Genomic DNA, 24,959 nt, shown 5'->3' with positions numbered 1-24,959 from the left:
CAGAATATTTTTTAGTTAATTTTTAAAACTATTATTATTTTTAATAGAGATGGGATCTCACTCTGTTGTCCAGGCTGGTCTGGAACTCCTGTACTCAAGAGATTCTCCTGCCTCAGCCTCCCAAACTGCTGGGGTTACAGGCGTGAGTCACCATGCCCAACCACGTTTGTAGTTTTTATGTGAGGCACAAAAAGGGTTCTTTCATCAAATATTTTGAAGAATGGTTACATCAGCAAAATGAAGTCGATTCATTAAGCGCAGGACTTGTCACAGCTTTTTCACCATTTGAAAATGCAGACACCATTTCCTTAGCTGATCCAATCACTATAGCCTTTATCTACTCCATCCCACTCAGCCTTCAGCATCCGTGGGCTTGATGTATAAACTTTGGGAAACACTTCAGTAATCCTTCTTGAGGATTATCTCCCACAAAATGTTCCTCCCACAAAATGTTTCTCAGGTATCAACTTTATTTGCACTGAAATTCACACATGTGAGCAGAACAAAGTTATTAAGTAGCTATTCTAAGTGATTTGCCGTTTTGTTAGAGTCTGAATATAATTGGGAGACATGTTTACTTCATATTGCGTGAATAGACACAGAAGTGGCGGCGTGTTAACTGTATAAACACGTTTCAGATTTGCTCCAGCATCTTTTGAGTAGAGTGTCTGCAGAAAGCACGCTGGGGCTAACAGAAGTGAGAGGTAGGAGCAGAAGTGTGGCAAGATGCAAACAAAATTCTATCAGAAAATAAAAACAGTGGTGAGCCTGAAAAGTGTTTGAACCCTGTTACAAACTCGCATCAACGGTTTTCTTTTTTCTCTGTAACAGACGTTAACAGGCATGTTGCAGTATAAAAAGAGGCCTCATTTTTAGCCCCATTCTGGGAGCCCATGTAATAAGTACTGGAGTGTAAAGCTGGGAAGAGGGGATCTTTTTGCACTGAATGAACTATAATCAGCAGCCCAGCTTTGTGCAGTCATGTCTCCAAGGAAAAGCTCATCTGAACTTTTCCAAAGTTTTGTTGGTATATATCAAATTATTTATATGCTGTCAAAAATTGGCTGAAACCCGGCTATCCACAGCTATCCACAATTCCTAGAAATTCAGTATACGATGTTTCTGGAGCATTTTTCTGCCTTCCTGCAAGGAACTTATCTGGTTATATTAATGATTATGGGCTTCTTTTACCATTCTTTTGCAACAAAATCCTTCTGGACAACACAAATATTGAAAATGTAAATATAGTCACATATAATAAATGACTACTTTTACAATAGCTTGACTATATGCTGCATTTGATGAATCCCAGCAGGCTTCTCTCTTCCCTAGTTATATTTATTAGCAGTGTTTTTCTTATGCAACCATAAATAATACTCTATTAAGCAATTGCTAACACATATTTAATAAGTTAAATGCAAATAAAGATCTTAGTAATTAAATTAATGGCATGATTTTCTTGGAAAGAAGTTGAACACATGCATTAAGGAAAATTCAGAGTCTTCAAAGTTGTAGAAAATAAACGTATAGTACACACACGTGACATCAGAAGAATAATAGCAATTTGTAACTCCTCTAAGGCAAAATTTCAGGAGTGGCCCTCACTAGCCTTTTACCTAAAAACTGATGACTTTAGGTGTCTCCTCTATCACAATACTGCAGCTACTTAGGTTTCATTTAAACCTAAATAGAAAAAAGGAAAACAAAGCAAATATTGTTCTCCTTTATATTAGAGCAGTGTTTAACCATCAGCAAAGTGAACAACTGGTCTTTAACAATAGGCTGCTTCCTTCTACTGAAACCTCTACTTACACTACTATACTCCAATTATCCTGCAGGTAAGTAAAGTGGATCCATTAGGGTCACTAATAAACATCTATAAATATCTTGAGTTGATTTCACTGAACTTTGATTTAGTAAATTATAGGCTTACCTTCCACACCTGAGCTGCACCTTTAACATTCTGTGTTCAGCCTGGTCCCAAATGCTCCTGGAAATGCCTAGCTAAAAATCACACCCATAATTGTAATATTTCTACGTTGGGTTTAATGTCATTAACATGGAATCAGATATAGATTATTAAATCCATTTGCAGCAAATATAGATATTAATTCTTGACTTAAAGGTCAAAAATTAAAATCGCATGTGATAAAATTGTATTGGTCTTTAGATTTTTATTTTTTTAAAAGTATTCAGTTCAAATACAGAAGCACTTAAAAATAATATATTTGAATATCTGAGAGCAAATAAGTATCAGCTATGTCTAGTTATCTTGTTTATATTTTGTGGAGAACAAAGAGGAAGACGGAAAATATTATTTCAGTTTCCTGGTAACATATTCAACAGACACCACAAGAGATTTAAAACACTTATTGAATTGAAAGGATATCAGTGAATACATAACAAGTTGATAATTAATATCTATAAACTCCATCAGTCCAAGGCTGCCAAAATTAAAGTACAGAGTAAAAAGTGTCAAGAAGCTCCAGAACAAAATGACACTGGGCCTTCTTTCCTGGTGCTGCAGAATAACAGACTGAATATGTCCCAGGCACAAAGAATTTCACTGTCCAGTGAATCTTCTACCAGCCATTTCTTTCAAATGCCAGCAAATTCTTCACAGAGAGGAACACACCAGCCATTTCCTGTGTCCTTGGGACTCAGCAAGAAGGATCTGTTCAAGGTGGTGACCTAGATTTGGGGAGCAAGAGAAGCAAATGGTGATCCCTGTATTTTTAGGAAGAAAATTATTTTTATTTTTCCTAAATTGTTGCCTCCAATTCCTCTATTTCAAGTTAAGACTTGGAAGACTGTTGTATTAGTCTGTTTTCACACTGCTAATAAAGACATACCCCAAACTAGGTAATTTAGAAAGAAAAGAGGTTTAATTGACTCAATTCTATGTGGTTGGGGAGGCCTCATGATCATAGCTGAGGGCGAATAAAGAGCAAAGTCACATCTTACATGGCAGCAGGCCAGAGAGCTTGTATAGGGGAACTTCCATTTAGAAAACTGTCGGATCTTGTGAGACTTATTTTGTCACAAGAACTGCATGGGAAAGACCTGACCCCATGATTCAATTACTCCCACTGGGTCCCTCCCACAATACATGGGAATGATGAGAACTACAATTCAAGATGAGATTTGGGTGGGGACACAGCCAAACCATATTAACTGTTAAAATGCAAATATTTAGGTGAGCAATACCCTTTACACTCCCATGGCAAATAGATTTGATCCCATATGACATCTCTGATAAAGTGACAGAAGCTGTCTGTAATGTGCTAAAAAGGTCCTAAGCACCCCACCCCCAGCCAAGCTCAATAGAAAAGAATACTCTTTTTGATTAGCAATGTCCACTGTGAGCACAAGAGAAGAGACTTGCAAAGTATAAATTACATATTTCCTGACTCTGTTGTTTTTCCTTGTCTAGCATCTACTCATGGAGAGTAGATGCTTCTGCCAATATCATGCTTTCCACCTCTTCCCTAATTTGCATTCTTCCATTTGCATTCCAAATTGTTTGTATCTCTGTTTTTATACATTCAAAATTCAGACCAGTTTGATTGAGCAAGAAGTGTGTCAATAATCATAAATGTACCCTCCTAGGAACCATGTAGGTGGGCTAATTTGTTGGTTCAGAAAAGGGAGATTTGCTCTAGATTCAGTCTTATAATAAGTGAATTAAAGATAAAGCCTTAGGAACTCCAGTAGTGCACTTGGTTAGCACACAACACTTGTATGAAGATAAAGCCTTAAAAAATTACACTGAACATTCATATGACTTGTGAGAACATCTGGCAATTACAGAGCATTTTGCCAAGACTTAATAAAATAAATAAGGAGAATAAAGATCAGAATATATTTCAAGCTAGTACAGTCTTGTTCAATGTATTTTTTAATTGGTCAAGAATTATATAACAAAACCTTATGAGGTAATCTGTAGCAGCAATTCTTTTCCTCAAAAATTAAAGAAGCTATTTAAAGAAAAGAACTATCTGCCATACCAACTTTCTAACATGGCTCTACCTAGTTTTTTCAGTAAGGGGATGCCTATTGTATTTAATGTACTCTCAAAATACATTTACTTCCATGTTTATTGTTTTACCACAACCGTTTATTTCTTTTTTTTTTTTTTTTTTTTTTTTTTTTTGAGACGGAGTTTCGCTCTTGTTACCCAGGCTGGAGTGCAATGGCGCGATCTCGGCTCACCGCAACCTCCGCCTCCTGGGTTCAGGCAATTCTCCTGCCTCAGCCTCCTGAATAGCTGGGATTACAGGCACGCGCCACCACACCCAGCTAGTTTTTTGTATTTTTAGTAGAGACAGGGTTTCACCATGTTGACCAGGATGGTCTCGATCTCTCGACCTCGTGATCCACCCGCCTCGGCCTCCCAAAGTGCTGGGATTACAGGCTTGAGCCACCGCGCCCGGCCAACCGTTTATTTCTTATTCAATTTTTTTTTTGAGATAGGGTCCTGCTCTGTCTCCTAGGCTGGATTACAGTGGTGAAGTCACAGCTCAAAGCAGCCTCAAATTCCTGTGCTCACATGATCTTCTGGCCTCAGCCTCCTGTGTAGCCAGGACTACAGGTGGATACCACCATACTCAGCAAATTTTGTTTTTAATTTTTTGTAGACTAGAGCCTTGCTTTGTAGTCCAGGCTGGTCTCAACATCCTGGCTTCACTCAATCCTTCTACCATGGCCTCCCAAAGTGCTGGGATTATAGGCATGAGCCACTGCACCCAGCCCTAACCATGTTTCATGAACATTTGATCTTGCTATCCATGATACTTTTGAAGAAGTAAGCCCATATTTTCCATAACACAATTTTTAAGGCATCTTTAACAGAGCCACTCTGGGGATCTATGGTTTCAAATAGAAGTTCAAAGTTTCTCTCTGTTTCATTGCCCTGTGTTTTCCCTTATGATACATCACAATCTATATTTATTTTGCTATGTGTTTCCTTGTTTGTCTATGTCATACAGGCTGTATGAGGGCAGGCACCTTGTCTGTCTTTTTCACTATATGTCTCCAACACAAAGCAGAGTGCCTGGAACAATAATTACGTGTGAAAACAATGCTTAATAAATAATTGAATCTATGAATCAATGAAATAATCCATAAATGAAATTGATGGTGATACAACAGAGTGGAGGTGCTTTTATTTTATAAGCAGCTCTGTTCATAAATTCATGAGAGTTCAGAGGTGGAAAGCTCATAAGCAGAGGTGCTTCTTTACTCCTTTCTACTTATCTTGGACTCGGGATCAATATCCATCTCATGTAGATTCCTATGTAGCACCGACTTCCAATGGATTCCTTCTGTCTCTGGAATAAGGTACTAAAACCAAAGTAGGTTTTCATGCCTCTCTTCGCCCTGACCCTGCCTTGGACCCTTTATTCCAGTAAAGCATGTTATGGTACATTTTCCTCTCACCGTCTTGCCATTCAGTCTATACAAAAGTTTGGACCTTTCTATGCTTTGCCAAGACACACTTTTTATACCGTTCGTAATATCTGGCCCACAGTTTCTAATAATCCACAAATGCCTTGACATAAGCAACAGCTAATTTCATATTATGCAAGGCTTTCGTTATATTAGAAAATGAGGTAATGTATATGAAAGTGTTTCGTGGACTGTAAAATCCCATACAAATGAGAGAGACAATGATCATGATCGTCACTATCAGTGTTGCCTTAACAAAGACAGAAAACTCTTTGAAAAGTCTTTTCACATTCTGCCTTTTTGGCTTTTGAGAACTATTGAACTAGGTGCTTCCAGAGAATGAATGGTTTCTTGGCATTAAAATAGAAATTTTAATAAAATTGCATTAACTCATCCAATCACTGTTACATTACAGAGGAAAACAAACAAAACCAGTTCCAGTTGACCCAGTTCCACTATTTATCTAAAATGTGAGGAACAGATATTTCTTAATAGTTTGTGTTTTCTCTTTTTTTTCTTCAGCTCTTATTTTAAGTTCAGGGGTACATGTGCAGGATGTGCAGGTTCGTTACATAAGTGAATGTGTGCCATGGTGGTTTGCTGCACAGATCAACCCAACACCTAGGAATTAAGCGAAGCGTCCATTAGTTATTCTTCCTAATGATCTCCCTCCTCCTGCCCCTCAACCCTGACAGGCTCCAGTGTGTTTTGTTTCCCCCACAGTGTAAGCTTTGAAACATACTTTCATTTCCTATACAGAGGACGAACCTGATTCCCCCTTTACACAAGCTACCTTCTTAGAGAGGAGACCCACTAGGCCAGTCAACCCGGCAGTATCTCAGATCACATCGGACTCATTATAAGAGAAGTGGAAGTTGCCTAAGCACTGTAATCTGAAGCACATCAAAAAGGTCCCCACATGGCTCCGCCTAGAGGTCTAGCCCTGGAGATTGAATATGTCAAATAACAACCCTAATATCCTGGAGCACTCTCAGCTACCAAACAAAAGCCATGAGAAGCAAATGAGAGTACAAAAGTGGATGCATACAGACATGCTTCTGTAGGACACACATGCTCCCAGAAAGTATTGAATTGCATCCTAGTAAGAGAGCTAGCCACAGAAAGGATCATATAAGCAAATTCCTGTTTTCCACTTTTGACCTTTACTGACTGTTAAAGAATATTCAGCTCTCTCACACTACCTTGAGCAATATTACCATTGCCTATTTATTCAGATAAAAGAAAATGCATACCAAGAGCCCCTGACGGCTGTGACTTACTAAATAATACCATGTGAGCCTAAACAAGTTAATATAGATTTTACATGTATCATATACTCCTGTGAAAGACTGTACTTACAGAAATAATCTAGCTCATCAGTTTTTGGAAGAGGCAAAGCAGTTTCAGGGCTGATTTTTGCAACATCACATTCTCTCCTACCTTTCCTCCAGTCATGAGAAGTCAGAGGGGAAAATAATGAAACCTGTCTCTGGTCATAGGCATCTGAAGAACTTCGTTACTATTATTTGCAAAGATTTGACACTGACTTGAGGTTTCACTGATGATTGGCATTTATAAAGAAGCCTTTGCATAGCATTCAGAAGGCTGCTAAAAACATGTATAATTTAGCTTTGGTAGTTTCAATAAAGTAGATGTTAGGTTCTGCCAATGACCTTTCATGAACTTCTAGGAGAATATAGTCTTATGGTGAGAAGGTAAAAAACAAAGACTGTATTTTCCTACTTAGGAGGTAATTACACTTCAGTTTATGTAGTTCTGATGTTCGTGGGAGATCTTTATAATTTATCCCTGTGTAGGCTCTCACCGTGAAGCTTTTTTTTCCCCCTTGAGAGAGCTGGTTGTTTGTTTTTTTTTAAACTAGCATCCTTGCAAATTGGATAAGTGTTGCATTACGGTGGTTTGCAATCCATTGATAGACTTACGTATTTGAATCTTAGGAATAGCACTTGAAAGAAAGATTACAAATCCCCTCAACCTGCAAGCATTCACTTTCCAAAAATACCTATTTCCAAGGCATGAAAGCACTGAATTTTGAAAGCCCTGGTAAATCCAAGCAAAAGAAAATGTACCTCTGCTCAAAGGAGTTCAGTGGTGGTTGGGCCTTTAAGATGACGAGGTTTTTTTTAGGCTTTCTACAGATAGCCAAAGAAACTCTTCCTTCATGCAACATCACAGGGTTCCTCTGCCATCATGATAATTATACATGTTGCCAAATCAATTAAGATTGCACAAGGAAAGATGATTATTCATTGTAGCAATTTCACTTTATAGTCAGTGGTAAATTCTGTGAGAAAACTTCATCCGACAACTTCCCTATCCTTCTGGAAGTGGGGGCCTTTGGTGGTCAGCCAGAAGCATGCAAAACTATCAGTATAATTCATGCTGCTTATGGGTTTAAAAAATATATATATAGGCATTTCCAAATCCAGGGCAAATTAGCCTTTGGCATTGGAACTCTTGATTATTTATCCACTCAGGCACATCTATACAATGAGAAACAACTGTCTTGAAAGGCAATAAAATGTTGCATACAGTTCCCAGGGGCCTGTCTGCCTGATGAAGCATTTAATCAGCCAAGCCACAGAACCCCTTGTGTTCTATATGTCTAGCTAGGGGAGGTAGTCAGTGAAACTCATTAAACAGTGCTCAGGAGAAACTATCCAGCCCAGGGCTTGATTTTCTCCACAGGCACTCAGGCAAAGTCCCAAAAGTCCATCTTCGAGCTATTGCAGAGTGTTAGCAAACTCCAGCTCCACTTTCTCAGAAAACTCAGGTCAGGAAGGTGTTTGTCTTTACTCCCAGGTCGTGGTCAGCATCTCATGCTCTCATTTTGCATGCTTTTGTTTTCTTTCCCCAATAATAACGCAGTCTACTCGAGTGAGGACAATGGCATTCTTCTCCCACAGCATCTCAAATGATGTATGGATAGATCATTGGGTCTTGAAAAGTACATTTTCATTGCACTGGGCTGGATGGTTTCTTCTGAACACTGTTTAATGGGTTTCACTGACTACCTCCCCTAGCTAGATACATAGAATTCAAATGGTTCTGTGGCATGGGTTTGTATTTCATTGTACTACTAGTGGCTCCTCACCTAAACAAAGTTTCCATTTGCAAATGGGAATGTTCTTCTCACTTATGTAAACACAGCTTTCCCTTTCTTTTGATTGAGAACCTTCCTTCAACTCAAACTTTTTCCATCTCCTCTGTATACACAATGCTTCTGGATTCTGAAGTCTTGTAAGTCAAAAATTTAATGCTGAAAATTTTTTCAGTGTACCATCTTTCATAGACACAGAGTAACCATGCATCAGCACAAAAGCCCAAGTACTCATTTACATAATGGTGCTTTGTATATAAGAATGAAAGGGAAGGCCAGGGGCAGTGGCTCAAAGCTGTAATCCCAGCACTTAAGGAGGCTGAGTTGGAAGGATTGCTTGAGGCCAGGAGTTCAAGATCAGCCTGGGCAGCATAGGAAGTACCTGTCTAAACTGAATAAAAAGGAAAAGATTTTTTTGGAACTCAAGCTGTTCATCCATTGAAGAGTCTCTGTGCAAATTATCTGGTCTACTTATTGTCAGGAAGCACACAGAACTTTCTTTTATGTATTTGAGTATTACATATGCATTTATTTGGAGAAAATTCACAGGCTTTACAATGAGTTCTAATACCAATTCCCAGGACTTTTCACTCTGGAACTGTTAATGACCCATTTGATCATTTTAGGTGTGCCATTAGGTGCACTAATATACCCTTGAGATAATCCCAGATCTACTGTTTATTAGTTGCATGACTGGCCACATTATTTGACTCATTGCTTCAGTTTCCAAATCTGTGAAATAGAAATAGCAATAGCAATCACTATAGGTTATCATGAGTATTAAATGAGTTGCTACATGTAAGGCATGTAGAGCCTGGCACTTAGTATGAACTCATCAAATATTAGCTTTTTTTTTTTTTTTCTCCCAGATCTGGGTACATTCTCATGTGTCCCTCATAAATTTTGTTCCTTTCCAGCTGAGAGTAGTGGAAGGATGCCACTTCTTAATTCAGGGTCCTTAGTGATAAGTCTTTGGCCTTTTGTTAATGTACTTATTCAAAATTCAGGCTTCAAGTGATAATGCTGTATTTCTATCAGCTCCACATAGACTGAGAGATTCCTAATGACAGGAACTCGATCCTAAACTTGTTTCTATGGCCCACCCTGTCTAAGACAGTGTCTCACATGGAGTAAGAGCTTCATATTTATTTTTGTTGATTTTTTTTTTTCTGTTCCTTCCTCTCTGGTTACCCAAGGCTGATTACGGCAGCATTCCACACTCTTTCTCCTCTTCCATACCACATGTAATTTGATCTAATAGAGGTTACAAAGCCTGTAAGACATACAACAAAGGACATATCAGTAACTAAATATGTGATCCTTACCAGAACTCTTATTGTTTAGATAGAAGAAAGAGCAGATCAGTTTTTGGACAGATTTGTGTCCTGGGTTATTGGTGGGCTACTTGTGGGTTACTTAAGTGCTGGCAAGCTGATAAAATTGAAAGGCAATAAAAAAATTGGACAAGCATTCCAGGGAAGCTAACAAAAGAATTCTTGATTTTGAACAACTTGGCTACATTGTTAGGAAAAGATAGTCCATAAAGGTGTGTTCAATGGGAAACACTCTACTATAAGAAGATAACCAATGAAAATGTTTAATTCACTGATCCAGACTTCTTTCCATGCAGTCTTCTGTGATTCAATTACAAAACACTTTTTTCTTATCTGCTTATTGCCATCTTCGAATGCAGATTCAATAGTAAATTGACTTTAGTCTCTTCAGAAGGTACTCCTAACTACTGCTAGAATACGCAGCCACAGAGGAAAACCCCTGTAGAGGAATTTCACTCCAGCAGAAAGAAGCAACCCCCTCATTACCAGATTGTTGTTTTCATTAATTCTGTGGAAGGTCCCTTCTCTTGTTCAGTCCTCTGCTTCTCCATTTGGCCTAATCCCCTACTGTAGTTTTCAGAGCCTTATGATGATTATTATGTCATTGACTGCTATTTCAGACAGCCTAGGTTCAAGCCTTCATGAGTGAAACTTAGCCTTTCTAATCCATCTGCTTATGAAGGTCCCTCACGGATTCTTTGTCTTTAAGTTGTGACTTGGCACTTCGGTTTGGTCTGATTTGTTCTGTGACCTACATACAAGCCATGTTTTTTTAGTTGGAAACAGGCTTTTTGCTGGTGATCACTTACACGTGTTGCTGTTTTCCCTTTGTTTCTCTGCCTACTCCATCCTAAAATCCCACACATGATACGGTGAATTCAAATGTTTTTTTGAACCAGGTGAGAATTGCACTTTAGACTTATGTTTTTTAATGGACAGTTTTTTTCTAATGGAGGTTTTCAAGCTGTTTTCTATTGAATTTTGCTCTTTTAAAATCCAGATGCTATTTTAAATTAGTAGAAGGCATTTGAGCTGTATGACTTAAAAAAACATAAACTGTTAGTGTTCAGCGACTTACATTTTATTTATTTATTTTTTTTTTTAGAAATGATGGCTCCCTACGTTGGCCAGGATGGTCTTGAACTCCTCATCTCAGGTAATCCACCCACCTCGGCCTCCCAAAGTGCTGGGATTACAGGGGTGAGACACTATGCCTGGCCACTTGGTGACTTTTAAATAAAAAAAAATTTGTACCACAAGAAATTTATGCTATTGTAGAGCATTAATTAGTGAGGATATCTGAAATAAAGAAATCTCTTTCCATTCAAATTGGCTTGAATATAAGAGAACAACATTTATAGATATTTCAGGTCAGTTTCAATGGTTGCTGACAACATGGTCTAGAAGATCTTTGTATTAGTCCATTTTCATGCTGCTGATAAAGACATACCCGAGACTGGACAATTTACAAAGGAAAGAAGCTTAATAGACTTACAGCACCACGTGGCTGAGGAAGCTTCATAATCATGATGGAAGGTGAAAGGCACATCTCACATGGTGGCAGACAAGAGAAGAGGGCTTGTGCAGGGAAATTCCCATTTTTAAAACCATCAGATCGGGAGACCTATTCATTAACATGAGAACAGCATGGGGAAGACCCAACCCCATAATTCAGTTACATCCCACCAGGTCCCTCCCACAACACATGGGAATTCAAGATGAGATTTAGGTGGGGACACAACCAAACCATGTCAGTCCTTAACTATGTGGGACTAAGGTAGAGATAATTGCAGAAAACAGAGACTTCTTAGTTTCCTGAGCTTAGGAGAAACCAGGGGAAGAGGGTCTTGAAGGTCTTTCTTGCCCATGCTGTAAGCCATCTATTTTCCACCAGAATCTATAAAAGGGGCTAAAAGTCTAGCAATAAAGGTTGAATTGAATTTTTAGTCTCAGTAAGAGTAAAAAGCCTTTCCAATCTCCTGGAAGTGATACCCCTCCCCACCCCTCACCTCCACAGACAACAGTGTTAACCTCTCTGTGCCTCACTTCCCTTATCTTTAAAGGCATAGCTCCTCACGGCTTCCCACATACATAAACAAAAATGGCTAACCACGCCCTGATTGTCTCACAAACTATACAGCTTTGAATTGTCATCACGGGCTATTTCTACACAGCTAAAGTGAAATGGAGAACGGAAGCTAATGTGGAGAATTGCCATCTCATGCTCAATTTTACTCTTGCAACATTCAGAGAATGACTATTTTTTTTTGAAAACCTATTTATGTGTCCCGGAACCAGAGCCTGGATAAATAAATTTTTTAAAATAGATGTAATATAGGTGATACTTAGGAGCTTATTTGCTTCAAACTTCTATTGCCTCAAATCCACTGAAACAACTTGTGTTAAGATCAATAGTATCCTCCTAATCCTCATACCCAGTGGATACTTTGCATTTATTATCTTCATTGACTTCTCTGGACCATATGGCATTGCACAAATGTGGGTCACTTTCTCAGGATTGAAACTCTTTTTCCTTTGCCAAGCTATTGTAGAAGAGACCAGGGTACAGATTCTGGAATCGGAAAAATTTAATTCCAACCCTACCATCTTCTAGCTGGTAGTCTTAGTCAACTTTCTTGAACTTTCTGTGCCTTGGCGTCCTATCTTAAAAATGAAGATAATAGAACTTATTTTATAAGTTTGTTGTATTAGATGATTTGCCTTATGCACAATGTTTAAACAGAGCTCTCCCACATAAATGGCATCCAGTAAATATTAGCTTAATTATTCATAAAGCCAGTTTCCTTCCTTATTCTGATCATTGTCTCATGGCCTCCTTCACTGGTACTGATTCCTCTGCCTAGCCTATGAAATTAGTGTCCTTGTCTCTTCTTGCTGTACATAATCACCTTCGATGATCTCATTTACCTCCAACGTTCACATACAATCATTAGGTAAAATCTTCTTGAATCTCAGCGTCCAGCTAGACCTCTCTCTTGAGCATTGAGCTCTCTCTACAACTCTTCAATGCACAGTTCCCCTTGGTTGCACCATCGTTGCCTCATATTTCATATGTCCAAAGAGGAGTGCATCATCAACCCATTTCCTGGAACTTCAACCACCAGAGATGACGGCATGCCCATCAAAGCAATGTGGTAGGAAAATCAAGGTGTGGGTGTTCAGTGAATGCTGAATGTTCTCTGTCTCAGTTCCAGCAAAGGGTGGCTGTGGAAAGGCAAAGAGACTTCATTCTGAGTAGGTAGAATTAGCTTAGATTTTTACAAAACTTGCTTATAATTCTGGATTCCATTCTGCAGTAAATAGAGAATTATTGAAAATTTATGATAGAACAGTTCCTAAAAATGATTGTCACATGTTTCTAGCTCTCATGTCCAGGAGCTACAAACTTTACTGACATCAGGCATGATCTCCAGTCTCTTCCTTTGTATTCTATGTATCTCTATCAAGAAGAAAATGTCTGTTGCTTTCAGTTACTCTATGAGTAGCCAGACAAGGTTCAATATGTGAATATGAATCTTTCCACAATAGAAACACGAAAACCGACTGACCTGGCTTCACGCCTCTTTCTGAAATCTTCGCTGCGATCAAATAATCCATTTCCAGTTATAAGACATCAGGCTAGTCTGATAGCTATTGTTTCATGACCAGTTATGCTGTGCCATTTTAACTTATACACGGGAGTGTATTTTTCAGATTTTGTGAGTTACAGTAGTGGTTTACTATCAGTCATCTCAATAGATAATAGGATCCGATTTCTTCTATCAATATATTCATGTAGAAAAAGTCCTGAAGCCAGGATCCAAAGTGTATGCTTACCAGTGATAATTTAAGTCATCCTAGAGAGTTGGCAGTAATGCCTTATAACCCATAGGAAATGGCCTCAAGGCATCTGTGCTTTGTCATCTAGTAAGAAAATGTAACACAAGTCATAGAAGGTGCCCTGCCCTGAACCATCACCCTAGCACAGTGTGCGTTAGCACCAGGCAAAAGATTATAACCACGCCTGAGTGGGAGTAATGACAGGCACGTTCACAGTAAGGAAGAGTAATTTCTGACTGTTACATGCCTAATACACAGAATTTACTGAGGAGGAATACTGATATTCACACCACTTCATCCAACAACTATTATTTTAGCAACTACTATGTACCAGACACTCTTCTGTATGCCGGGAGTATACCAATGAACGTACAGACCGAAGTCCCTATGCTCATGGAACTCATACCCTATTGCACTGAGAAAGGTTTGAGACATGGGAGAAAGTTGGGATGGAGATTTTTGCTTTGTTGTTTCATTGAGGCCAAGTTCCTTGATTGTACATCTATGCTCTAGTATTTTTAAAAAAGAGAGAAAAAAGTAAAAACAGACACTACACACACACACACACACACACACACACAAATACACATAAATATATACCTATCTATGTATATATTCATGCATAATCATATATATAATTAACAACACCATTCCCCTCACCCCACATGTATTTCTACGAGAAAGAAGGTATTCATTCTCTCAGATGGTTTCACAGTTGAAAAGGAAAGCAGATGGCTCTTCTGGAGGAGGCAGCTTGCTTGCTAAAATGTCATGGATATACAGAAATAAAACCGAAAATGAAATGAAAGGCAAGAAAATATTCTCATTTAAATAATGAACTATCTGATGTTTCCTTAGAGCCATGCAGCTCAGATAACGAAAAGAAACACTCCCAGACCCTTTGTTCTGCATTTACAACAAAACTCAAACCACATGTCTGCCATGAAACGAGCCACTCTGGATAATATTTTGAAGAATAATAATCATTGTTTGATGGAACCACTTGTAAAACCCAGAAGGTACCCCAGAGAAGCTGGCACTCATAGTAAACTATCCAAGGGATCATTTGTGGCAACAAATGATACGCTGAATATTGCACTTGAACTTTAAAGCAATTGCTCACACACAAAAGAAAACTAATGGCTGAGCTCTCACTCCACCCAAGCTTCCTGTCACTGTTCATTTTTCAGTTTCTCCGTGGTTGAAGGAAGCCCTTGGGACTCATGGCAGCGGAGAGCTCAACACGATGCCTGCAGAGCTTTTGTAATTATTATTATGTTAAACACATAATTTGGTTGCTTTGTTCTGTGACTATATGTGCTTATTTCAGCCTCATAATAGTTGCCAGATTCGGCTGTGTGATTTGTATCCCACAATAAAATGCACCGGCCACAAGTTTGCCTTTCTGCACCCACGTTTCCACTAGCACTGTGCAAATCAACAATGAATCAACAATGCCCATCATTGTCTCTTGGGAGCTTTGTGTAGACCTGAAGTGACAAAGGGGAGTAACTTCAGACAAATCAACAGGATGTAATTACAGGTAAGGAGTTTGGCTTCACTCCCTCTAAAGGTCTTTGAGGACTGGGATAAATTTTGACTCAACATCAGTTGGACTGGTTTTAAGATCAGTTGTTTACCTAAATCTATTACATCCAGATTTCACATGAGCCAAGAGACCCACCTGCAAAGCCTGACCAAAGTTTGCTGTTTTTCCAACTACCTCCTGGGACAGGAAGAATCGCCAGGAAAAGATTAAGTAAAAGATATTGGAGACGTGACCTCCAGCACTGTCAGTGTGGACTAGAACCAAGTTGTTAAGGCCCCTGGGATCTTCATGATGTGAAAGAGGAGTCAATCATTCTATAAACCCCTCTGATTGCCTCCCACCCTGGGCTCCCTTCTCCTTAAACTTATTCTTAGAACAAACCAATTTGCCTGCTGCATGGAAACAAATCACCCCAGGTCTGAACAAACAAAGGAGACACTTCTTTTAAGGAGGAGAAGTTGAGAGACTGTAAAAGCACTTTGAGTTAGAAAGGGAAGAGGTTTTAAAAACTGATGGAATTGTTTTCCCTTAAGAGTTATTTAACTGAATAGTGAGAGGCCAATTGTTAGGATTTGAAAACAATTCAGAAGCTATAGAAATCTTTTGACTGTAACCTCCCTACCCAGACCTTGGTCTCATGAGAAAGAAAACTCTCTTCGCTTAGAGCCCTAGCACATAATGCCTCCACTAAGGTTCCCGGTAAGGGCAGGTAAATGAGTCAACAGGAGGTAGCCAGCAGTGCTTTGTAGTTTGACAAATCCTGGCTTTCAAACTCAGGCCTCTTTCCTATATAGTGGAGAAATCAGGTAATACATTGAAGAGGTGATCATCATTAAAATTATCAAGGAGATGTAGACAGACATTGGGTGCCTCTGGTGCAATATCCTTAGAAGGACATGACCTCACCTAAGTAGTCTTCCAACAGAACACACACAAACTAAATCTAATCATGAAGAAACATCAGGAAAAAATCAGGAACATTTTATTTAAAAAATTAGAAGCATTTTTTGTTTCTTTCTTAAATTTTTTTTAATTTTTAATTATACTTTAAGTTCTGGGGTACATGTGCAGAACGTTCAGGTTTGTTACATAGGTACATGTGTGCCATGATGATATGCTGCACCCATCCACCCATCATCTACATTAGGTATTTTTCCTAATGCTATCCCTCCCCTACCCCCCCCACCCGCAGCAGGCCCCGGTGTGTGATGTTTTCCTCCCTGTGTCCATGTGTTCTCATTGTTCAACTCCCACTTAGGAGTAAGAACATGTGGTGTTTTGTTTTCTGTTCTTGTGTTAGTTTGCTGAGAATAATAGTTTCCAGCTTCATCCATGTACCTGCAAAGGACATGAACTCATCCTTTTTCATGGCTGCATAGTATTCCATAATGTATATATGCCACATTTTCTTTATCCAGTCTATCATTGATGGGCATTTGGGTTGGTTCTAAGTCTTTGTTATTGTGAACAGTGCCACAATAAACATATCTGTGCATTTATCTTTTTTTTTTTTGAGATGGAGTTTTGCCCTTGTTACCCAGGCTGGAGTGCAATGGCGCGATCTCGGCTCACCGCAACCTCCGCCTCCTGGGCTCAGGCAATTCTCCTGCCTCAGCCTCCTGAGTAGCTGGGATTACAGGCACGTGCCACCATGCCCAGCTAATTTTTTGCACTTTTTGGTAGAGACGGGGTTTCACCATGTTGACCAGGATGGTCTCGATCTCTCGACCTCATGATCCACCCGCCTCGGCCTCCCAAAGTGCTGGGATTACAGGCTTGAGCCACCGCGCCTGGCACATTTATCTTTATAGTAGAATGATTTATAATCCTTTGGGTGTATACCCAGTAATGGGATTGCTGGGTCAAATGGTATTTCTGGTTCTAGATCCTTGAGGAATTGCTACACTGTCTTCCACAATGGTTGAACTAATTTATACTCCCACCAACACTGTAAAGGCATTCCATTTTTCTGCATCTTCTCCAGCATCTATTGTTCCCTGACTTTTTAATGGTCGCCATTCTAACTGGTATGAGGTGGTATCTCAATGTGGTTTTGATTTGCATTTCTCTAATGACCAATGATGATGAGCATTTTTTCATATGTTTGTTGTCTGCATAAATATATGTCTTCTTTTGAGAAGTGTCTGTTTATATCCTTCTCCCACTTTTGATGGGGTTGCTTGTTTTTTTCTTGTAAATTTCTTTAAGTTTTTTATAGATTCTGGATATTAGCCCTTTGTCAAGTGGATAGACTGCAAAATATTCTCCCATTCTGTAGGTTGCCTTTGCACTCTGATGATCATTTCTTTTGCTGTGCAGAAGCTCTTTAGTTTAATTAGATTCCATTTGTCTATTTTGACTTTCGTTGCCATTACTTTCTATGTTTTAGTCATGAAGTCTTTGCCCGTGCCTATGTTCTGAATGGTATTGCCTAGGTTTTCTTCTAGGGTTTTTATGGTTTTAGATCTTACGTTTAAGTCTTTAAACCATCTGAAGTTAATTTTTGTATAAGGTATAAGGAAGGGATCCAGCTTCAGCTTTCTGCATAGGGTTAACCGGTTTCCCCAACACCATTTATTGAATAGGAAATCCTTTCCCCATTGCTTGTTTTTGTCAGGTTTGTCAAAGAGCAAATGGTTGTAGAGTGCGGCATTATTTCTGAGGCCTCTGTTCTGCTCCATTGGTCTATATATCTGTTTTGGTACCAGTATGATGCTATTTTGGTTACAGTAGCCTTGTAGTATAGTTTGAAGTGAGGTAGTGTGATGCCTCCAGCTTTGTTTTTTGCTTAGGATTGTCTTGTCTATGCAGGCTCTTTTTTGGTTCCCTATGAAATGTAAAGTAGTTTTTTCCACTTCTCTGAAGAAAGTCCATGGTAGCTTGATGGAGATTGCATTAAATCTATAAATTACTTTGGGCAGTAGGAACATTTTCAGATACTGATTGTTCCTATCCATGAGCATGGAATGTTTTTCCATTTGTTTGTGTCCTCTTTTATTTCCTTGAGCAGTGGTTTGTAGTTCTCCTTGAAGAGGGCCTTCACATCCCTTGTAAGTTGTATTCCTAGGTATTTTATTCTCTTTGTAGCAATTGTGAATGGAAGTTCACTCACGATTTCGCTCTCTGTTTGTCTGTCATTGGTGTATAACAATGCTTGTGATTTTGGCACATTGATTTTGTATCCTGAGACTTTGTTGAAGTTGCTTATCAGCTTAAGGCGATTTTAGGCTGAGACAACGGGGTTTTCTAAATATACAACTATGTCATCTGCAAACAGAGACAAAATTTGACATCCTCTTTTCCTAATTGAATACCCTTTATTTATTTCTCTTGCCTGATTTCCCTGGCCAGAAATACTATGTGGAATAGGAGTGGTAAGGGAGGGCATCTTTGTCTTGTGCCAGCTTTCAAAAGAAATGCTTCCAGCTTTTGCCCATTACGTATTATATTTGCTGTGGGTTTGTCATAAATAGCTCTTATTATTTTTGAGATACACTCCATCAGCACTTAGTTTATTGAGAGTTTTTAGCAGGAAGGGCTGTTGAATCATGTTGAAGGCCTTTTCTGCATCTATTGAGATAATTACGTGGTTTTTGCCATTGGTTCTGTTGATGTGATGCATTACGTTTATTGATTTGCATATGTTGAACCAGCCTTTCATCCCAGGGATGAAGCCAACTTGATCGTGGTAGATAAGCTTTTTGATGTGCTGCTGGATTCTGTTTGCCAGTGTTTGTTGAGGATTTTCACATCAATGTTCATCAGGGATATTAACCTGAAATTGTCTTTTTTTGTTGTGTCTCTGCCAGGTTCTGGTATCAGGATGATGCTGACCTCATAAAATGAGTTAGGGAAGATTACCTCATTTTTTATTATTTGGAATAGTTTTAGAAGGAATGGTACCAGCCCCTCTTTGTACCTGTGGTAGAATTTGGCTATGAATCTGTCTGGTCCTGGACTTTTTTTGGTTGGTAGGCTGTTAAGTGTTGCTTCAATTTCAGAACTTGTTATTGGTCTCTTCAGGGATTTGACTTCTTTCTGGTTCAGTCTTGGGAGGAGCTGGAAATTCTCACTGCTAGCACACTAGTCTGAGTTGACCTGGGATGATCAAGCTTGGTGAGGGGAGTGGCATCCACCATTGCTGAGGCTTGAGTTGGTGGTTTTCCCATCACAGTGTAAACAAAGCTGCCAGGAAGTTTGAACTGGGTGGAGCCCACCACAGCTCAGCAAGGCCTCTGTAGCCACACTGCCTGTCTAGATCCCACCTCACTGGGCAGGGCATAGCTGAAAAAAAGGCAGCAATCCTAGTCAGGGACTTACAGATAAAACCCCCATCTCCTTGGGACACAACACCTGGGGGAAGGGGTGACTGTGGGCACAGCTTCAGCAGACTTAAACATCTCTACCTGACAGACAGCTGTGAAGGAAGCAGTGGATCTCCCAGCACAATGTGAGAGCTAATAAGGAATAGACTGCCTCTTCTAGTGGGTCCCTGACCCCTGTGTATTCAGACTAGGAGACACCTCCCAGTAGGGGCCGACAGACACCTCATACAGGAGAGCTCTGAAAGGTATCTGGTTGGTGCCACTCTGGGACAAAGCTTCCAGAGGAAGGAACAGGCAACAATCTTTGCTGTTCTGCAGCCTCCACTGGTGATACCCAGGCAAACAGAGTCAGGAGTGGACCTCCAGCAAACTCCAGCACACCTGCAGCAGAGAGACCTGACTGTTAGAAGGAAAACTAACAAACAGACAGGAATAATATCAACATCAACAAAAAGGAGGTCCACTATGTGACCCCATCTGAAGGTCACCAATATCAAAGACCAAAGGTAGATAAATCCACAAAAAATGGGAAGAAACCAGCACAAAAAGCTGAAAATTTCAAAACCAGAGTGCCTCTTTTCCCTCAAAGGATCCTTCCTTGCTAGAAAGGGAGCAAAATTGGACAGAGAATGAGTTTGATGAATTGACAGAAGTAGGCTTCAGAAGGTGAGTAATAACAAACTCCTCTGATCTAAAAGAGCATGTTCTTATCCAATGCAAGGAAGCTAAAACCTTTGAAAAAACATTAGACAAATTGATGACTAGAATAACCAATTTAGAGAAGGACATAAATGACCTGATGGAGCTGAAAAACACAGCATGAGATCTTTGTGAAACTTACACAAGTATCAATAGCCAAATCAATCTAGAAGAAAGGATGCCAGAGGTTGAAGATCAACTCAATGAAATAAAGCAAGAAGAGAAGAGTAGAGAAAAAAGAGTGAAAAGAAATAATCGAAGCCTCCAAGAAATGTGGGACTATGTCAAAAGACCAAATCTACGTTTGATCTAGTGTACCTGAAGGGATGGGGAGAATGGAACCATGCTGGAAAACACTCTTCAGAATATTTTCCAGGAGAACTTCCCCAACCTAGCAAGGCAGGCCAGTGTTCAAATTCAGAAAATATAGAGAACCCCACAATGATACTCCTCAAGAAGAGCAACCCCAAGACACATAATTGTCAAATTCACCAAGGTTGAAATGAAGGAAAAAAATGTTAAGGGCAGCCAGAAAGAAAGGCCGGGTTACCCACAAAGGGAAGTGCAACAAACTAACAGCAGATCTCTCAGCAGAACCTCTGCAGGCTGGAAGAGAGTGGGGGCCAACAGTCAACATTCATAAAGAAAAGAATTTTCAACCTAGAATTTCATATCCAGCCAAACTGTGCTTCATAAGTGAAGGACAAATAAAATCCTTACAGACAAGCAGATGCTGAGAGATTTTTGTCACCACCAGGCCGGCGTTACAAGAGCTCCTGAAGGAAGCACTAAATATGGAAAGGAACAACCAGTACCAGCCACTGCAAAAACATACCAAAGTGCAAAGACCATTGATGCTATAAAGAAGCTGCATCAACTAATGGGCAAGATAACCAGCTAACATCATAATGATAGGAACAAATTCACATGTAACAATTGTAAACTTAAATGTAAACAAGCTAAATGCCCCAATTAAAAGACACAGACTGACAAATTGGATAAAAAGTCAAGATCCATTGGTGTGCTATATTCAGGAGACCCATCTCATGTGCAAGGACAAATGTAGGCTCAAAATAAAGGGATAGAGGGATACTTATCAAGCAAAAAAAAAAAAAAAAAGCAGGGTTTGCAATCCTAGTCTCTGAGAAAACGTACTTTAACCAAACAAAGATCAAAAGAGACAAAGAAGGGCATTACATAATGGTAAAGGGATCAATACAACAAGAAGAGCTACTCTCTACTTCTCTGAAATCAACATTTTTAGCTCCCACATATAAGTGAGAACATGCAATACTTGTCTTTCTGTGCCTGGCTTATTTCACTTAACATAATGTCCCACAAGCACATCCATGTTGCCAGATACATTTTTATAAACTGATTAGTGTTGCCTAGCTTAAGACTGTGAACCATTCAAGTGAGGAGTCATAGAAGCCATCTCTTTTCATTTTTTAACTTATTTCTGTGTCAGGCAAGATGGAAAAAAGAGGAAAAATCAGGCTTCTTCATTACATGTTATAAAGACAATGTACCATTCCTTTATACACAAAAGTAAAAAGCAAATTCAAGAAATTAGTTTGCATTGGCATTTCTTGGGTACTTTAAATCACTTGACAATGGGAGTAGAATATTAGTGATCTGGTATTTGTTATAATTACACCTACTGTTGCATGTTATTTCTTCTTCCATGGGACATATGGCAACTTTCCAGAAACTTTTGTACTGTTATTATACTGTAATATTCTTCAGTGCAGAGGGAAAGAATATTTTTTAATTTTTTCCCTTTCCTTTGAAATTAATTCCCATGCCTTTCATGGACCTTGGTAATGTTCCAAAACTTTTCTAATCAATGTAACATTGTAAGTTGTCAGAACGGGTTTTCTTTGCTAGAATTTATATGATGCTATAGATTTAATATCTGTTCTACATAAATCCCTTTATTTTCCTGTTTCTTGGGAGTCTTTTTTTTCAGACCTATTGAATTATCTCCAATTTTAAAGGCTTTAGTAAAGTAGCTCTAGAGTTCCATTTCCAGAAACACTGAACAGCAAAATCTTTTTGACAATTTGCTATCATGCTACTTAGAGATTGAGACTCATTCCATTCACAAAGTATCTAGAAAGAGGGTATTAGACATTTGAGGAGGATGAACTGCTTTGATCAAACTGGTTAGTACATTCAGTCATATAACCAGTGAATTCTGGTAGCAGGCTTGATGATTGGGGAACTGGTTTTTGTTCTTTTAGTATATTGAGTGACTGTCTTAATGAATTTATGAAAACACCGGGGTTTTATTTGGTTGTTTGTTTTTTGTTACTGTCTCATTGTAGTCCATAACCATAAAAATAACCTCTTATTGAACATAAAAATAAAGCTTCAAAATTGAACAATAATAGCAACTCAATATTAAAGCAAATTTAAAATGAAAAAAAAATCTAGTTTGTTATGTAGCAAACAAAATATTCCTTTTTTTTTTTTCATTTTTTTTTTTTGAGATGGACTCTTGCTCTGTCTATAGGCTAGAGTGCAGTGACCCCATCTTGGCTCACTGCAACCTCCACCTATCGGATTCAAGTGATTCTTCTGTTTCGGCCTCCTGAGTAGCTGGAACTACTGGCACCGGCCACCACACCAGGCTAATTTTTTTTGTATTTTAGTAGAGATGGGGTTTCACCATGTTAGCCAGGATGGTCTTGATCTCCTGACCTCGTGATCCACCTGCCTCGGTCTCTCAAAGTGCTGGGATTACAAGAGTGAGCCACCGTGCCCAGCAATATATTATTCTTTATATAGTGCCTTCTTAACTGTGCAATTACAGTTACGATTCAAGTTCATACTGTGGTATTTCAGCATTATAATAATTTTGTGTTTTGTTGGTTGTTTTTTCCAAACACACATTGAAGAATATATGTAGGATTACATATATTATTTGCTTTTTTTTTTTTTTTTTTGAGACAGAGTCTCACTCTGTTGCCAGGATAAAGTGCAGTGGTGTGATTCCGGCTCACTGCAACCTCCACTTCACGGAGTTCAGGAGATTCTCCTGCCTCAGCCTCCAGAGTAGCTGGGACTACAGACACTCACCACCAAGCCCAGCTAGTTTTTGCATTTTTAGTAGAGATGGGGTTTCACCATGTTGGTCAGGATGGTCTCCATCTCTTGACCTCATGTTCTGCTCCTCTATGCCTTCCAAAGTACTGGGATTTCAGACCTGAGCTATGGCACCTGCCTATTTGCATTTGTTAATACCCACCAACCAATGGGAAGATGCAGGAATAAATATGTACTGAAGTTTAAACCACTTACCTTTGGGCTATTCCTGTATTGTAATATGGATAGGAAAAAAGAAGGAATAAATATTAAAGACTATGTGATGGACTAAGAATAATAAAGACCAGCCAGGTCAGTGTTCATGTGTGAGTAAAAATACTGATTGTTTTGCAAGATGATTCTTTCCGTTAATTTGGTTCTAGGCCTAAATGACACTTTATAAATACATTGAAGTTAGAATGCTGACAGAGTGAGCGTGTTTTGTTTTCTGAGAATGGTGCAGACTACTTCTGAAACATTTAAACTTTGGCATTAACTAAACACATTTTCTAAGCACTTTCCCCCTATTTCAAAATATGAATACATATGTTTCTGATTCATTTGCATCTGATTTATCAAAATTGGCAAGATCTATTTGCTGACCTCAAGGTCTAGAAAGCCAGTTTTTTATGTGTGTTTGTGTGTTTAAAGGTATTTTTAAATTTTCCATTTGGACCACTCAGTTAATTCAGAGGAGATTCAAACTTGATTATGAAAGTTTCTTAAAAATGGAGAAGCCATTGAGTGTTTCCTTTCACTCTAGTTTTACGATCCGATCTATTTTGCCAATCTAAGAGACCTCTTTTTCCTTTGCTTGCCCTGTTTTCAAGATAAGTGGAACATGTTCACATGTTCATTAATAATGTTAGTAATAACAGGCCGGGCACGGTGGCTCATGCCTGTAATCCTAGCACTTTGGGAGGCTGAGGTGGATGGATCACCTGAGGTCAAGAGTTCAAGACCAGCCTGGCCATCATGGTGAAACCCCATCTTTATATATATAAAAAATTTTTTTTAAGAAAATAAAAATAATAAATTAATTAAAATAAAAAAATTAAAGTTAAAATTAAAAAATAATATTAGTAATAACAAATTCAAAAAAATATTTATTCTGGATAATACTTCCGTTCCCCATGGGTCTTATATTCTAACAGAAAAAAAAAAGTTACTAATAAAAGTCAACTGGCTTGGCATGGTGGCTCATGCCTGTAATCCCAGCATTTTGGAAGGCTGAGGTGGGGGATCACTTGAGGTTAGAAGTTCAAGACCAGCCTGATCAACATGACAAAGCCCCATTTCTGCTAAAAATACAAAATTAGCCAGGTGTGGTGGTGCATGACTGTAATCCCAGTTACTTGGGAGGCTGAGACAGGAGAATTACTTGAACCCAGAAGGTGGAGGTTGCAGTGAGCCAATATAATGCCATTGCACTCTGACTTGGGCAACAAGAGTGAAACTTTGTCTCAAAGAAAAAAAAATAGCATGGGGAGAAATGCCAGATAGAGGTGATGGGGAGGAAGGCAGCAAATCACACTGCCATGTGTGTACCTATGCAA

At 39.0% G+C, this 24,959-nt stretch overlaps 1 long non-coding RNA gene across 2 annotated transcripts in view; it reads right to left on the bottom strand.

The window, feature by feature from the left end:
- Positions 1 to 394: 394 nt before the first annotated feature.
- LOC141580875 (uncharacterized) overlaps positions 395 to 24,959 on the bottom strand; it is a 48,967-nt gene continuing 24,402 nt past the window's right edge. The window contains exon 3 of one of the 2 annotated variants that reach the window (XR_012513307.1): positions 395 to 2,691. This is a non-coding gene — a long non-coding RNA (uncharacterized LOC141580875). Of the gene's footprint in view, positions 2,692 to 4,917; positions 13,129 to 24,959 lie in introns of those variants that run through there. The other variant, XR_012513313.1, reaches the window with a different exon arrangement.

Source organism: Saimiri boliviensis, chromosome 1 (assembly GCF_048565385.1).
Source record: "Saimiri boliviensis isolate mSaiBol1 chromosome 1, mSaiBol1.pri, whole genome shotgun sequence".
NCBI lineage: Eukaryota > Metazoa > Chordata > Mammalia > Primates > Cebidae > Saimiri > Saimiri boliviensis.
The sequence above is the reverse complement of the archived record's forward strand: the minus strand, read 5'-3'. Positions and strand labels throughout refer to the sequence as shown.